This window comes from Rhinopithecus bieti, unplaced genomic scaffold (genome assembly GCF_001698545.2).
Source record: "Rhinopithecus bieti isolate Rb0 unplaced genomic scaffold, ASM169854v2 scaffold_73682, whole genome shotgun sequence".
NCBI lineage: Eukaryota > Metazoa > Chordata > Mammalia > Primates > Cercopithecidae > Rhinopithecus > Rhinopithecus bieti.
In genome coordinates this window covers 1,902,861-1,920,219 of record NW_016829166.1, presented here as the reverse complement: position 1 = coordinate 1,920,219, position 17,359 = coordinate 1,902,861, and the positions used below count along the sequence as shown (strand labels likewise).

At 43.1% G+C, this 17,359-nt stretch overlaps 1 long non-coding RNA gene across 1 annotated transcript in view; it reads left to right on the top strand.

The window, feature by feature from the left end:
• LOC108523924 (uncharacterized) overlaps nt 1-17,359 on the top strand; it is a 54,063-nt gene that overhangs the window by 7,603 nt on the left and 29,101 nt on the right. Inside the window, exon 4 of the long non-coding RNA XR_001883933.1 lies at nt 5,706-5,895. This is a non-coding gene — a long non-coding RNA (uncharacterized LOC108523924). The remainder of the gene's footprint in view (nt 1-5,705; nt 5,896-17,359) is intronic.

The following is a 17,359-nucleotide window of genomic DNA, read 5'->3' as shown; positions in this document are numbered from 1 at the left end:
AGTGGATACACTCACTGAGCACATAGTTCTTAACCTAATTGAGCTGTTTGGTCAGAGATTTCCTGGTGAGGGGAATGTCTATTAGTTACACAGTATCAATTCTTAAAAAAAAATTGTGGTAACACATATGTTATTTTATATGACATAAAATTTAGTGTTTAGCCGTTTTAAGTGTACAGTTTAGTGACAATAAATACATTCACATTCTTGTGCAAACATCACCACTATTCATCTCCAGAACTTTTTCATCTTCCCGAAGTAAAACTGTATCCATTCAACACCAACTCTGTGTTCCTTCCTCTAGCCCCTGATTACCACCAATCTACTTTCTGTCTCTAGGAATTTGACTACTCATATGTCTGAGTCAGTTCAGGCTGCTATATAACAAAAACACTATAGATTAGGTAGCTTGAACAACAAATACTTATTTTCACAGTTCAGGATCCGCCCCACCTGCATTCATAGGTACCAAATATAGAGTAGACTTTCACAGGATTCAGGCTATCTGGCCAGTACATGTGGTAAAATTGCACACTGTCAATATTGCCCCCTTGAGCTGAGCATCGGATGCAGTGTTGGACTTGCGTTTAGAGGCCATTTTATATGAAAAATTTGAACCTGTATCAACAAAATCACCTTCAGGATGGCAAGATGCTCACCAGGTGGGCTGCCCCAGATGCTGAGACTGTCCTCGAAGACAGCAGAGCCCTAGCTCCACTCCCTGCTCGTGCCAAGGCACAGGCCCACTGGGTGCAGGAGGTGGGTGGCAGGTGCTGTGACATGGTCTTTTCTCACTCTCTGCAGGTCAGAATGGGTTTAATTTGCATATTCACTCTTAAAGGGCATATAATGTGGCTCCACTCTCAGCCACAGGCAGCTGGTGGCAGCTGGTTTTCCTGCTGGTTCCAGAGTCTCTCCTGGTCTATCACTGCCTTGCTCCTCTTCGGCCCCATTGGCTGGGAGCACCTTTGCTTTCTGATCTCAGTGTGGCTTTTGGCCTTGGTTCCCCTCCTGGATGAACAGCTCCCAGTGATTTGGCTTCTGGATTGTCCGGGCTGTTTAGCCCGTACGTTGTGGTCTTTTGCGGCGTGGTTTGCTCTGGGGTTAACTGTTCAGCTTGGACTCGTGGACTTTGGGGTTCAAGTTCAAAATGAAGTGCCTTGTCCCCACCTCAGAGTGTTCCAGGCCACCTCTTAGCAGGCGCCCTCTCCATCGGAGGGCCAGGTCAGACACTGGAAAGCTCTCGTTCTTCTGGAATCTGCTTACTAGTTTGGTCCTGGTTATTGCTTCGAATGTCAGGTCTGCGGCTGGGTTGCTCTTGCTCTGGGATATCCTGGTTCCACTCGCGTGAGGAAGGAAGTTTTCCATATCGCTTCGGAAACATCTTCTGGGATCTGGGTTTTTCTGTGTACTCTGATGGAGTGTTGGAGCAGTGCATGAGGTTCATTTCCTGAACATCTCTGTGCGCCGTTGCTACTCTCCATGCTTTCCCTGCCCAATGGAGGACGGCTCATCATCACAACTCCAGGAGCGTGGCGTTAATATCTCCCCACTGTGGTCAGTGGAAACAGATCCAGACAGCTCAAGCAACTGGCCCAGGGGCTCACAGCTGGTGACCAGCAAATCCTGTTCTGCCTGATTCCAAAATTCATACCTTAACACTCCACCACACAGTGCCCAGCAAAATCCTAAAAGTGGGTAAATCTTATTTCAGTTTCTTTCAGCATCTTTCATCCCTCTACACTCCATCCATAAAGCCACAGCTCAATACGGTACCACATGTTGTCCCGGGCTCTTGGGCAGAATCCTAAACTATAGTTTATTCCTTAATTTCTCCCCTCATTCTCAAATAATTTGCCCTGAGGCCATCTCAGCAGGCTTGGCACTGGGCTGAATAATTTATAGGGAAAAATGACTGCAATGTTAGTAGGAATCTGTGTTTCCATACTCTTTGCTTCTGTTAAAATGTTTGCACTTTAACGAAACTCTAGCTCAGAGGACCAATGGTAGGAATTTGAAATGTGTTGTAACCCTGGAATGGCAAATATTTTTGGATAGGTGTTGCAGCCTGAACTGTGTTCCCCCAAAATGTGTATGTTGAGGTCCTAATTCCCAGTACCTCAAAATGTGGCTATATTTGTATTTAAAGAGGTAATTAAGTTAAAACAATTAAAGCACTAATCCACTATGACTGGTGTCCTATAAGAGAGTATTACGACACAATTGGCACAGAAGGAAGATGATATGAAGACATAGGGAGAAAAAATGGCTATCGCTAAGCCAACTCCAGAAATGGCCATCTCCAAGCTTAGAGAGAGAGAGAGGCGTCAGAAGAAACCAACCCTGCTGACACCCTGATCTTGGACTTCCCAGCTTCCAGGACTGTGAAAATATAAGTTTCTGTTGTTTAAGCCAAGTCTGCAGTCCTTTGTTACGACAGCCCTAGCAAACTAATACAATAGGCCTTGTCAGTATACCGCAAATATCAAGTCATGCGGCAGAGGCTAATGCATATGGGTGGGAACCGTAAGCTCCAGCGATCCCTTGGCGGGGAGGGGAAAGGCACCAGCTCCTTCTTGGCTTCCCACCACTAAGTGCTATAAGGAGCCGAGAAGAGCTTTGTGGTCAGCACATCTAAGCACTTTGATGGGATATATGAGATCAGAGACATCGTAATCACCTTCCAGGAGCCAGACAGAAAGGCAGGGTGATGGAGTGGTAGGAACAGCTTGGAGCCAGGCCTATGTAAATCCAGGATCTGCCATTTGTGCTACACAACCAGGAACAGGTGAGCACCCTCTCTGGGCTGTGGTTTCCTACAACAGGAATAACAATGCCGATCTCACAGGGCTGCAAGGGTTATGGGGGTGTTCCACATTATTAGGAACACACGTCCTTCAGGAGCAATCAGGAAATGAAATCCCATGAAGTGCAAAATGGGCTGGGTGTGGTAGCTCACGCCTGTAGTCCCAGCGCTTCGGGAGGTCCAGGCAGGAGGATCACTTGAGGCCAGGGGAGTTCAAAACTAGCCCCAGCAACACAGTAAGACCCTGTCTCTACAGAAAAAAATTAAAAATTAGCCAGGCATGATGGTGTATACATGTAATCTTAGCGACTTGGAAGGCTGAGGTGAGAGGCTGTCTTGAGTCCAGGAGTTTAAGGTTGCAGTGGGCCATGATTGTGCCACTGCACTCCAGCCTGGGCAACAAAGACCCCATCTCAAAACAAAAAAAGTGCAAAATGGCAGAGTGACCCTATGGCTGTCTTTCCTTATTCCCAGATTAAGATAATTCACTGTGGCTGGCACCTGGCTTTTTGCTCACATCTCAGCCATACGTCCCAGGGTCAGGAGGTGCAGGCCTGGCTCTCCTTTTCCAGAGCCGTAATTTAGGACTTGTCCAGTCTGGGCCTCATTTTCACCCTATCAGTCACACATAGGCCCGGAGAGGCAACTCTGACCTAGACAACAGCAAAGTTAATAAAAGATACGAGAATAAGCCCTTTGTGACTACTATGATGGGGAGGAAGCAATGCTTGCTCTTTTCAGCCCAACATACACTAAGAACCAGACCAAGCATAAGTCTGTTAGCCAGGAATGGCCTACTGCCATTGTCACCACTGCTGGGCCATGTGGCCTGGCAGGGGGGAGCAAGCTGACTTCAGGTGAGGTCTGGTGAGAATTCCCAGGTCGCAGCACGCAGGAGACTCCAGGGCCAGCCACCCACTGGGGGCTCCAGTTGCATTTGCCTCTCGGCAAAGAATTGATATGAGCCATAGCAGGTCATAGGCATGGAGGACCCTGGATGGGTGACTTTGTCTGAGCCTCAGAGGGTGACCCACCCTCATCCTCAAAGAAGAAAAGCTGATTGGCAAAAACAAAAAGAAACAAACAAAAACCAACAGTGGAGAGCACATCTTTTCCAACAGACAGAGCCAACCCGAGGGAACACAGAACCTTGAAGCTCAGCAACAGAGTCTCAGGGAGCTGGTAGGGAAGGCAGTCGGGAGACAGCCCTTTGCTGGCAGTAGTGGGAAGACACATGGGCACTGCGGAGGAGGCAGAAGTGCTGGCAGAGAAAGAGCGACAGGGCTTCAAGGAGCTTCAGTAATTTAGTGAACAGGTGGACATCAGGCAGGAAGCAAGCACAGAAAGTCCAAAATGTCCTTGAATTCAGGAAAGTCCCCAGGCCAGTCTGATTTCACTAAACCAACGCTTCCATCGCCCCCATCAGTGAATTATTTAAGAAGCTATTTCCAAAGTGTGGCAGCATGGACATTATGTTGAGTGGAAGAAGCCAGATAAAGGAGTAGTTTTTCTATAATTCCACTTACGTAAAATTCAAGAAGAGACAAAACCAGTTTATGCTGGTAGAAATCTGAACAGTTATTTTCTAGCTAGGGAGGGGAGCTGTTGCAGGGGATTGACTGGAACAGGAAATAGAGAGTATTCTGAGGTGATGAAAAAGTTTTCTATCTTGATTGGGTGGTAGTTGCTTGGGTACAAAACTCAATGAACAGTACAGTTGAAATCTATGCATTTTATTGATTTAAATTGTACTCCGATAAAATTAACTGATATACACACACACGCACTTACTTCCAAGTACCTGCTATGTATAATTCATTGTGATAAGTGTCTACAAGTTACAAGCAAATCAAAATAGAACCTGCCCTAAGAAAGTTTACAAAGAATAATAGTAGAGACAAGATAAAAGACACGGTCCACAAGTCATAGTTCAAGACAGATAGTGATAGCGTCCCCAAGAGAAATAGCTATAAAGTGACATCAGTAGCCAGAGGAAGGAAGAAGACCTCTGGCTGGAGGGACTCGTTTGGCTTCATAGAGGAGGCAGCACTTGAGCTGGGCCTTGAACGAGGTGGGCAAGAACATTCCAGGTAGAAGAAAGAGCAAAATAAAGGCAGAGTGGCAGTATGGCTGGGAAGCAGCAATAGTTCAAGCTACTTGAGATGCAGATTGTGAGAAGAGAGCAATGACAGAAAAGGTTACAAAGCAAGTAGGATCAGTTTGTACAGGACCTTGAATGTCAGGCAAAAGAGTGGATTTAGCTTGGCCAACGTGGCGAAACCCTGTCTTTACTAAAATATACAAAAATTAGCCGGGTGTGGTGGCACACACCTGTAATCCCAGCTACTCCAGAGGCTGAGGCATGAGAATCGCTTGAACCGAGGAGGCAGAGGCTGTAGTGAGCCCAGTTCGCGCCACTGCACTCCAGCCTGGGCAACAGAGCGAGACCCCATCTGAAAAAAAAAAAAAGAGAGAGAGAGAGTGGATTTGAGCAGAGGTGTGATATTGCTGTAATGTACAGGTTAGACCCGGGTGGAGAGAGTCTGGAGGGTGGGCCTACTTTTCACAGTCATATAGTTCCTTGCCTTTCAAAGAGTCATCCATAGACCAGGACCATTGGCATCACCTGGGAGCTTGCTAGAAAGGCACAGTATCTAACCAATAAGACCTAGTGCATCAGAATCTGCATTTTAACAAGATACATGGATAATTCTTAGGCAAATCTAAGTTTTAAAAGCACTGATCTAGATGTTAAAAGCACTGGTATGGAAGTGAGATAATGGATTTGTCTTCCATACCAGCAGGGGGATCTGATTCAGTCCTTCGCTACCCCAATCGCTGAGCCCAACAGGGAATATAGGTAGATAATTGATCTTCATGTTGCTGTTTGACCTAACAGGAAGGACAGTTCACTCCTGGAGGCCCGCTGAAGAGCATGTGAAATCTCAGGAGGAGGAAGGGGTAAACAGTCTAAAGCAGAAATGCTGTCACTCCTCCATTTCATGTTGGCATCTCATTGTGAAGACCTCTGTGGATTGGTGATGCTCATCATCATTAGTGATGACGTGGATCAATGCTCTTGGGCTGTGGTGAGTGGAAGCCAAGATTATTTCATCTGAATAATTTATCATCCCCCAGCATTAGAGATTGAAGATGTGGCCAGGTACTATTGAGTTCTTTCAAAGGTTATAGACCCTTCTGATCCTTTCTTGGCTGCCATTTTTAGTTAGGTCTCCATATGCTTTGCCAGACTTGGTTAAGATAATTCCACTTAAAAAAAAACAAAAAAGCTACTTTTGTCTGAACCGTCTGTGAATTCTCCTGTTTTGAGTCTCCGCTTAGCCAGCACCTTGACTTGTCAATGATGTAGAAGCAAGAGGCAAGGAAATCATGGGCCCATCCCACTCAAAGGCTGACTCCCTTCTAGCTGCTTCCCAGTGGTTCTGCTTCATTGATGATCTTACATCACGTTCCAGAGAGTGATGGAGGACTGACAGAAAGGATGTAAGCATGAGCCATTCCGAATATACTAAGAACTTAGTGAAGACATAGGGATCTATAACTTCTATCCCATTCAGACTCACAGGGAATGTTCTGGAGATAGGTCATGGTTCTCCTTTAACTACAAATCTGGCATCAGGTCTCAGGGAGTGCCTGACAGCTTCAAAATAAGTCATGAATCTAAATAGCAACAACCAAACATGCTGAATTCGGACTCCCAGGCTATTCTTGTGACGAGTATTAGCAGGAGTGCTTTAATTGCTAGCACCTGGTAAAAACAGGCACTCAAGTTCTGTTGTGAAAAGACCAAGCTGACAGTCAAGAGACCTCACCTGGGCATGAAGATCAGTTCTCCTTCTCTTGTTCTTCCTCGTACCAGCGGAATGACTTTGTGAGTTATTTCATCTATTTGAGTCTTAATTCCTCGTTTGCACAATGTGAACAAAAACAACACTACACCATTGGGATTTTGTGGGAATCACTGAGTGTTCTGAAGCGGTTCAGCCACATTAACACCAGAACCTACTGATGAATTCCAGTTCTGTAAAAGAATCTAAATAGCCCAAAAGGTCCTCAATTAAATACATAAGGAATCCCATTCCTTTTGAACAAAGAAGCAAATAGGCTTTAATCTCATTGAAAGAGTAGTTTGGGAGCATCTTTTTTAAAGAAACCAGAAATAGAAAATTATTTTGAGTGCGTCTTTAGGCGAGGCATTCTTTTCCATTCCCCAGCCTACCATATAGAACTGTCTTCAAAGCACTTAAGAAAACCAAACCTAGAGATGGCACAGGCAGACCTGTCTTCTCTGGAACACTCAGAACCTGGACCATGCCTGCTCTGGCCCCTGGCCTCTCATAAAGCAACTCTCTCCCACAAATTAAGAATCTTTCAAGAAGAGATTTTTGTGGTTCTCATGTGTGCTATTGCTGTTAGATTAGAATCTTTGCTCTTTCTCCGGCAAAGAGGGAGAAAAGTGATTACAAGACTCTTTTACTATCCTGTATTTGATAAGTTGCTAGCCTGAACAACCTCTAAAGATCTTCCAAAAGCAAGATTCTGAGACTATTCAAAACTCTTACAGACTTCTTGGCATACATTAGAATGTGCAAAGAATACCTCCAGTGTCAGCAAAAAACAAACAAAAAACCCAAACAAAAACAACAACAAAAAACCCTTCCAGGAATAAGCCATTCAAAAGAAGTTACATTCTTTTGGAGAATCTCAGAAGTACAGTTTGAGAGAAATAAGATTGATCTAGAAAGATGATTTTCCCACTCACATAGTCACATTCCTGCTTGAGAATTTATAATGATCTGTCTGGTTTCCTATTTCTGTATGTATTTATTCATTCACCAGTAAACATTTGTGGAATGCCTATAGGTACTGTGACTGTAGGGTTATAACAGGAACACGAGAGGGATGTGGTCCCTGCCGCATAGAGTGCATACTGCAGAACCTCAGTTCTGATAGCCCTGTCCTAGACTCTGGAGTTCATTCTTTGCCCAATCAGAAGGAATTTAAAATACAGTTCCATAAGATTATAATGGAGGTGAAAAATTTCTACAGCCTAGCGACATTGTAGCTGTTGTAAAGTCATATCACACTTACTGTATTTTAAACCTAAGTTTAGCGTAGCTGGAGTGTACAGAGTTTGTAAAGTCTATAGTAGTATATGGTAATGACCTAGGCCTTCACATTCACTCACCACTCACTCACCCAGAGCAACCTCCAGTCCTGCAAACTTCATTCATGGCAAATGCTTTATACAAGAGTATCTTTTTTTTTTAACCTTTATATCAAATCTTACTGTACCTTTCCCATGTTTAGAAATGTTTAGATACATAAAATATTTACCATTGTGTTTCAATTGCCTACAGTAATCAGTGCAGTAACTTGCTGTACAGGTTTGTGTCCTAGGAGCATTAGACTATAGCATATAATCTAACTGTATAGTAGGCTACACCATCTAGGTTTGTGTAAATGAACTCCATGAGTTCACATGATGATGAAATTACATAAGGATGCAGTCTTGGAATGTATCCCCATTGTTAAGCAACACATGACTGGACTCTAATATTCCAGGGACTCATCAAATCAGCCCTGCTCTAATCTTAAATGCTGTTGGTTCAAGTAAGTAGCTCCAGCCTTCCCTTTGAAGTGTAGCAAAGGAGGAACAGCATGGTGGATAAGCTGCCTGGGATCTGATAGGCCAGGGCTCAACCTTGGCTCACCCACTTTCTGGCTGTGGGGTGGGGCTTAGGATGAATTACTTAAGTTCTGTAACTTTTAGTGTCTTATCTGTAAAATGGGTATGTTGGAAGGTATAAGCAAGCTGAGTTTTGAGAAGTGCCCTGTTCAGGGCCCCGTACAGTGAGTATCCAATAAATAAATGATGGCCATTATTACTATTACTCCTGTTTAACTGGTCTTGTCCTGTAACCTTGTACTTGAGTCCCCGTCCTAGTACTTTGGCCTGTCTGAGACTAGCATCTTGCCCTATTCATTTAACACAATTTTTCTCATCACTTTATATTATGAAATTTTCAGGCATAAAGAAAAATTGAAGGAATTTTAAAGTGAACTCCATATATCAACCACCTAGACTTTACTATTTTTTACTGTCTTTGTTTTATCACATATGTATCTATTTTTCCATCCCTCTATTCATCCATCAATCCATTTTTTTCTTTTGAAGTAAATTTTACAATCAATACAATGCTCAAATATTTAAGGTTATGATTTGTTGAATTTTGGTAGTTGCCTAAATCTGTATAACCCAAACCCCTATCAAGGCATAGAATGGTACTGTAATGCCAGAAAGTCCCTTATGCCAGCTAATTCCCACCATTCCTTCCTCCCCAGAGGCACCATCAATCTGATTTTTTTGGTATCATCATTGTTTTGATGGATAGCTCTCTTTTTTTTTTTATACATTCATTTTGCTTATTCTAGATTTCAAATAAATGTAATTATAATGTATAGACAGTAGTACATACTCTTTTTTATCTGGTTTCTTTCACTTAGCATGGTTTTGAGATTCATTGATGTTGTTTTGTGTATTAATAATTTGTTCCTTGTTATTACTGAGCAGCATCACATTATATGAATATACTGCAGTTCGTGTATCTGTTTTCCTATTGATAGATACCTGGGAGTTTCCTAGTTTTGGATATTATAAATCTGAGCTTTTTAAATGAATATATATTTCATTTCACTTGGATAAACGCCTAGCATAGAACTTTTGGGCCATAGGGTAAGTGTATGTTACCTAGCAAGAAATTGCTAGATACCAGTATACCTCCACCAACAATATATGAGTTCCAGTCACTCTACTTCCTCACCAACATTTGTTGCTGTCAGTGTTTTTAATTTTAGACATTCTTGTGGTTACGTAGTGGTATGTCTTTTGGTTTTAATTATTTGCTGCTCCCTGATGACTAATGGCATTGGCCATATGTATACCTTCCTTGTAAAGTATCTGATCATATTAATTGACCACTGTTTAGTTGTCTTTTTATTATTGGATTATAGTAGTTCTTTATTCATCCTAGATAATAGTTTTTAGTTGTGTGAATGTTTTATCCAAGTCAGCAGCTTGCCTATTTGTTTTCTTAACCGTCACTTGATGAGCAAAAATTTTCAATTTTGATAAAATCTACCATTGTTTTCGTTCATTGTTGTTATTTGCTGTTTCCTGAGAAATGTTTTCCTACTCTTAAGTTTTAGAGATATGCTTTCCCTTAAAAACTTTATTATGTTTATGTTAACTGCTATGTTCAGGTTATGCACCCATCATGTAACATTTTCTGTTTGATGGGAGGTAGGTGCTGAGGTTTATTTTTTAGCATGTGAGAATCTAGTTGTTTCTATATAATTTATTGAAAAGGCATTCTTTTCTTTATTGCATTGCTTTGGCACCTTTGTGGAAAATCAATTGAACATTTGCTTCTGACCAAGATGATGTAACAAGTACCAGACTGACCGCTGAGACTTAAAACACTAAAAACCTTAAGGAAAATCTATGACCCGATGGCTTCTACACTGGGCAACAGGCAGCATGAGAAAGTCATCCCCGTGACAGGAGAGGCAAGTGAGGCGGCCCGCGAGGGCCCCAGCTGACTGTCTGGAGAGTCTCTTGAGCTGCAGCGCTGGGAGGGGGGACCCATGCAGAGCCTGGCTGTGTCATAGCTAAGGAGTCCGCATGGAGGCCCCGGAGGCTACAGCCGGACGCAGAGGAGAGCGAGCCCAGGACCCGGAAGTGACCCGGAAGTGGGCGCTCACAGCCGCGGGGGTGGGGCAGAGGCCTTATGGGCAGGTTCCTTGTGCTTCCTATGGGGCCCGCGCTGCCCTGAGCTTTCTCAGGGTCCCTTCCCCACCTTGCCCTTCATGGGCTGACTCTGCATCCGCGCTCGTCGCTACTCTGTGTTAGGCTCCTGGTGGGGGCATGGCTTCTCTGCTCTTCCAGTCCTGCCTCCCAGCGTCCTCAGGAGCCCCCACGGAGGCCTTGGAAAAAAGCTCGCGTGTGAGTACGAATCCCGCTCGTGTCTGGGACTAACATTGTTGTGCTTAGGCCACACTTAAGAATTTATTACCATTTTAACTGTTTCCTTCTAACGTTCTTTTTCGGGCAGCCGTGTCCTCCTCCATCTCTGACAAAGGTGTGTCCCCCACTTTGGTCAGAGGCACTTGTCAGTCTTTGGAATTGTGTTCACTTCAGTGTCTGGTAGCCTCACCTCCTCAGATGGGCTCAAGAAAAGTTACGATGCTTTAGAATGTCAGGCTTTTTCTTGTTGTTAGAATGGAAGCCACACCCTCCTAAGCGAAGTGGAACTCGGCCTCATTCATTTTAACAAACATTTACTGAGTGCCTTGCTTGTCAGGCTCTGCACATGCAGACAAGATGAAACATGGCCTTCTCTGTCTGTTCGCAGACCATCTACTGAATCAGACGAGGAGCTGCCACCGCAGGATGTGGTCATTGTCTTTGTTAATGACAATTGGGCACCTGAGGCTGTCTGGGATAGCCAAGAGAGCTTTCACCTGGAAAGCAAAGCTCACGTGGATGTCTTGCAGAGGAATAGAGGTTTCCAGGTGGGCAAAGGAGGCGAGGACATCCTCGGCAGAGAAAACACCACACCTGTAGTCACAGTGGGATGAAATAGTAAAGCTGCCCTCATGAGGGCCTGGTCCTGACCCCCAAGTTTGCTGCTGGAGCTCCCTGACAGTCACCAGCCATCTAGATTTTATACCAGACAACTCCCCACCACAAACACAAGCCTATGCAAGTGGGCCTTTCAGGGATCCTGTGGTCCTTGTCATAGCTTTATTATACCCTCCCATGATGCAGGATCCCTGAGTCTTTGTCAGCCACTCTCCCAGACCATGAGCTCCTCAAAGGCGGTGATGGTTTTGTACATCTCTGCATTCCCTGTCCCCAGTCCAGTATCTGGCTTGGTAGAAGCTCAGGAAGTGTTGGATGAACTGAAATCAAATAATGTTCCTGAATGCCCCATCAGGGTGTTTGGATCACTCTCTGGCTGCTGTTCCTCAGATCTGAATGCACCCCTAAAAAGCAGGGTGTCTAGGAGGTCAGCATACAGATTTCATGGTCATTTTGTTTGTTTTAAATTGAAGCAGGTGGTGGAGGGTAGGGACCATCTTATTCCAGGCTCTCATTACCTCCTGGAATTTGCAAGTCCGGTCTTTTCTAAATGTTAACTTTTAGTGAGCTGAATTATTCATTCATTCCCCTACCCCGGTGACATTTTGATTGCTGCATTCACTGTTTAAATTTTGAATGATCTCAGATTCTATTTGAGCCTGCCTCGGACACAGTAATAACTGCCACAGGAGAACAGAGAATCTCTTGCTCGGCAACAATGGTTTCAACTGTAATTTTACAAAGCAAGTAACTTCCGCTTAAACCAAGGAAACAACGGAGGAATCTGTTTTCAAATGTGACATTCTTTCCCATGGGAAGTGCTTTCAAATGTGTTTTGGTTCTGCCTTTTGCTTTTGCCTGCCTTCTTCTCTCACCAGGAGAACAATGTCATATTTTGCTAGAACATAACTCTATCTTGGGTACATGGGATAAAAGGATGACTTGAAATAAAAAACACTAAAATTTTCTATTTAGTAGTTAATTGTGGGAAAGTTAAGACTATCAGATGAAAATATAAAGAATAGTTTATTTACACATGGTTTAGTACTTACTCAGATGTTTAAAGTAAGTAAAAAACATACTTGTAGTTATGTTTATAGTTTTGGTTGCAGAGCTGAGGGAGAAATGAAAGCTGGAGCATTCAGGCAGGAAAGCCCAGGAATGGCTTCAGATAAGTCACAGTGAAGCTGGTTCTTGAAGGATGTGTGAGAGCTGACATCCGGGGAGGGCTGTCCAGCGGAAGCAGCAGCAAGTGCTATGGTGCAGGATTAGCTAGTTTCTCAAATTTAATCTAACCAGTTGTAACTAAATACCTATTTTCGTCATATCTCCTTTTTATGTACTTTGAACTTTTCCCTTTGTTTTTAAATGAAACTGCCCCACCACCTCAAACAAGAACCCTTCCCAGATGATGGGTCTGTGTTATTGTCTCCTTCCCTGTTTGAACTCTCAGCCTCGTTTCTGTTTGACTCCCATTCCTTTTGTGATTTGACTTCACATTCTTTCCCACAACCCTCCTGAAAACTTCTTTCCCCTCTTGCTGCCATCTGGCTTCCTCTGGCCCCTCCCTGTCTGCTGGTGTGCAGTGAGCATGCAGTTGGAAGGCTCCTTCTGAAGATGGATGGTGGCAGGGTCTGAAAATGGAACAGACAGCAAATAAGCTCACGAATCTCTGTATTTTCATCAGTAATACACATTTAACAAGTTTTTGTTGAATACCTACTATTGAGACAGACATGAACAAAAATTCTCTAATATCTAATTATCTTGTCTGATAAGTTATACTAAAACATATTAAGTATTAGACATAAAGTGCTCTGGAACCTCAGAGGACGTCTCTTTCAGGAGGTCATGGAAAGCTTCACAAAAGTGAGGATCAGGGCAGATCCAGGTTTAGAGGGGTCTGAAGCTTTTAAAGGTTGTCAGAATCAAAATGGAGTCACTTGAGTTAAATCCCTGACAAATGGGGGCAGAGAAGGCCATGAAGGGAGGGTTCTCACGCATGTGTGCCTCATAACAAGAACAGTTACAAAAGATGGCCAAAACTACAGCCTTGCACAAAAGCCACAGTAACCTTACACAGAAAATACTTCTGCAAGGATGTCTGTCCAGCAAACTGCCTGTCTGACCTTGGACTGATGCCACCCTTGTTATTGAACCTTGTAGGCAAGGACACTTGATTCAAAATACTTGATGTATTTCTTCTCGTTTTGCCTTTAAAAACTTCCCCTTTGGTTGGGCGCAGTGGCTCATGCTTGTAATCCCAGCACTTTGGGAGGCTAAGGCAGGTGGATCACTTAACATGGTGAAACCCCGCCTCTGCTAAAAATACAAAAATTAACCGGGTGTGGCGGCATGCATCTGTAATCTCAGCTACTCGGGAGACTGAGGCATGAGAATTGCTTGAACCTGGGTGGTGGAGGTTGCAGTGAGCCAGGATTGCACCACTGCACTCCGACCTGGGCGACAGAGTGAGACTCTATCTCAAAATAAATAAATAAATAAATAAATAATAGAAACTTCCCCTTGCTCCACCCTCCTCAAATATGCACATAGTTATGACATTCACATTCTCATTGCAATGCTATTCCCAGATAAATATAATTTTCTTTAGAGAGGCTCCATCTCTGTTTGTTATTTAGTTTAAGATTATATCATTTGGATGGCCCTTTAACAAAAAAAAAACCTTAATCCTATGATTTTACAAAAATACAAATGTCCACATGGATACCTTGCTAAATCTCTCCCATGGTCTTTGTAGAGACCTGTGGAATTGAGAGGCCTGAAGCTTAAATTTCATTGGCTTTCAAGTAAATCTTCCTCTGGAGATGGCATTTGCATTGAGTTTGGAAGGTTGTCTAGGAGTTTGCCAGACAAAGAAGGAAAGAAATAACTTACGTGGCAGAGCTAATAGTATTTGAAAGGGCCAAAGACATGAAAAGCATGTATACCACAGCATAAATTGCATGGGGTTGAGTGATGGGAGATGACATCAGAGAAATGGTCCTGATTGAAGATGACATTGATGTACTGAGGGGTTCTGATTATATTCTACATTATATTTGATTTAACAAAAGAATATTGTGACCACATTTGTTTAAGACAACTTTTAAGGTGTAGGATGAAGAATATGTTTTCACTGAAAGTGCTTGAAATTCTTGGTGATTGATATCATCTAATTGCTGAGTCTTGGAATTACTGTACTGAAGTTTCAATCAATTAATTAAATCTATATGTTTCAATATAAATAGACTTTGGAAACATACAGTTAAATGGAGGAAGCAAGTTGCAGAATATTGAAATGGTATGATACTGTTTATGTAAAACATTTTATAAACCCTGCACAACCGTACCACATTCTGTTCATGGGTACATATGCCACAGGCTCACAGGAAGCTAATCTTATATTTCCTCTAGGAGCAATGGTTTGGTATTTGAGAATTCAGTGTTTGTGGTAACTTTATGGGACATAAATACCACATGTAATGCAAGCCAATTATAATTTATATAATATATAAATGTTAATAGATTTTAACTATTCATTCTGATGGTGGATACATAGGTGTTGTTAATTATTCTGTTATCTATATTTTCTTTTTGAAAAGAAAATTTGCTTTGGAATGTAAGCTTAGGATAACTTAAACATTTTTTCTGTCTTGCTATGGATATTAGCTAGATAGGTACACTCACAGTTCTCACCAAAAAAACAAAATAAATAAAAAGGAGGGGGCAGTGGATTTCTAATCAAGAGTTTCAAGAAAGAAAATTGCTGGCCGGGCGCTGTGGCTCAAGCCTGTAATCCCAGCACTTTGGGAGGCCGAGACGGGCGGATCATGAGGTCAGGAGATCGAGACCATCCTGGCTAATACGGTGAAACCCCGTCTCTACTAAAAAATACAAAAAACTAGCCGGGCGACGAGGCGGGCGCCTGTAGTCCCAGCTACTCGGGAGGCTGAGACAGGAGAATGGCGTGAACCCGGGAGGCGGAGCTTGCAGTGAGCTGAGATCCCGCCACTGCACTCCAGCCTGGGCGGCAGAGCAAGACTCCGTCTCAAAAAAAAAAAAAAAAATTGCTAAGGTGGTTATCTTCTGTACTGCATGAACCTTGCAATCTCTGCATAGTCTCATTAGACTTGGATCTCACTTGCTTTTGAATCTGTGTTTAGATAGGCATGAGGTCTTTTCAGGATTCTGACCCTGTCTCAGCTGGCGGAACTTCACCCATTTGTCTTCCTCTTTGTAACACTGAGTAGATAAAAGTTCCTTGGAGCCAGCTTTTGGAGGGAAGAAGAGAAGGCAGACAGAATGAGCCTCTCCCTTGTGCACCAGCCAAGACATGGCTCGTGGCTCAGCATCCCTGCTGCCGGTGAGGGCAGCAGTCAGACACAGGACTTTCGGTCCCTCCAAGCTGCTTAGATGGTTGCCTTTTAAGTGCACAGTTCATATGGAAGCCAGCAGGCTGGCTTTTCATCTTCACAGGAAGGAGAAAGAAGTTGCTCTGTCCCTTACTCCCCAAATCAGTTATTCTTTTGAGTATTTAGTAATGAGAATAGGAAGAGTATTCCCTTCTGTCTGGCTGTTTTGGAAACAGATGCTGCACTCTCTTAAGTCTATTCTCAGTCTCCTATATAGTAACACAGCACACATATAACTTCCTTATTTTTTCTTGTTTTATATATGTTTTTCCCTACAGTATTTTCAATCTTCAGAGAACAGGTAGTATATTTCAGATATGCTGCTTGTTAAACTGGGCAGTTTACCAAAATGCTGCAGCACAACAGAAAGAATATTTGTCATTTTCCTAATGCCTGAGTCAGCAAGAGCTCTTGGGGGATAGAATATATTTGGCTATCTTCTGGGGTCTAGTGAGGGTTTGTGACTCCTTTGCACAACTTGTATTTATTAAGCGTGTTCAGTGTCTCCAGTACTATGGGAAATCAAAGGGAAAATATCAGAGAATGTTCCTGATTCTTTAAGTTGAAATAATTATAGAATAAACTTATGTCAGTGGTTCATGTGGCTGCAAGGTCTACCATATAACTACAATATCATCAGTGGCCTCCGAATCTTCCTCTTCACCCTAACTCTTCAGTTAATCTATGTGGCTTCATCTTCTGCATTGTTAATGATCCATTCCATAAGTGAGCCTCACTGTCCCTTGACTTTAATATGTCAATGACCTTCACTTTGACTGCCTTTCAGCCACCTGTTCCTGGGGTCATATTCGTCATGTGGAAGTGCTCCATCTCTGAGATCTTAAACTTGAGTGTTTACACAGGCCTATTGCAGAGACTGCTAGAAAGCCTTCATTTGCCATTGAAGGGCACAAAGTTGTTCAGAATAAAGCCTATATTTTCCAGCCTCCCTACTAGATGGCTGTGGTGATCTGACTAAATTCTAGCTCAGTGGGATGTGAGCAAAAGTGGTGTATGCAACTTCTTAGAACTGTCTCCATAGAAAAGGGGCAATCTCTTCTTTACTTCTTCTTGTGAGGTGGAATGAGGATGTGATGACTGGGTCTTTTTTTTTTTCTTCCTGTGGATTTTATATTTATTTATTTATTTATTTTATTAGACTTTAAGTTCTAGGGTACATGTGCACAATGTGCAGGTTTGTTACATATGTATACTTGTGCCATGTTGGTGTGCTGCACCCATCAACTTGTCAGCACCCATCAACTCGTCATTTACAACAGGTATAACTCCCAATGGCATCCCTCCCTCCCTCCTCCCCCCTCCCCATAATAGGCCCTGGTGTGTGATGTTCCCCTTCCAGAGTCCAAGTGATCTCACTGATCAATTCCCACCTATGAGTGAGAACATGCGGTGTTTGGTTTTCTGTTCTTGTGATAGTTTACTGAGAATGATGGTTTCCAGCTGCATCCATGT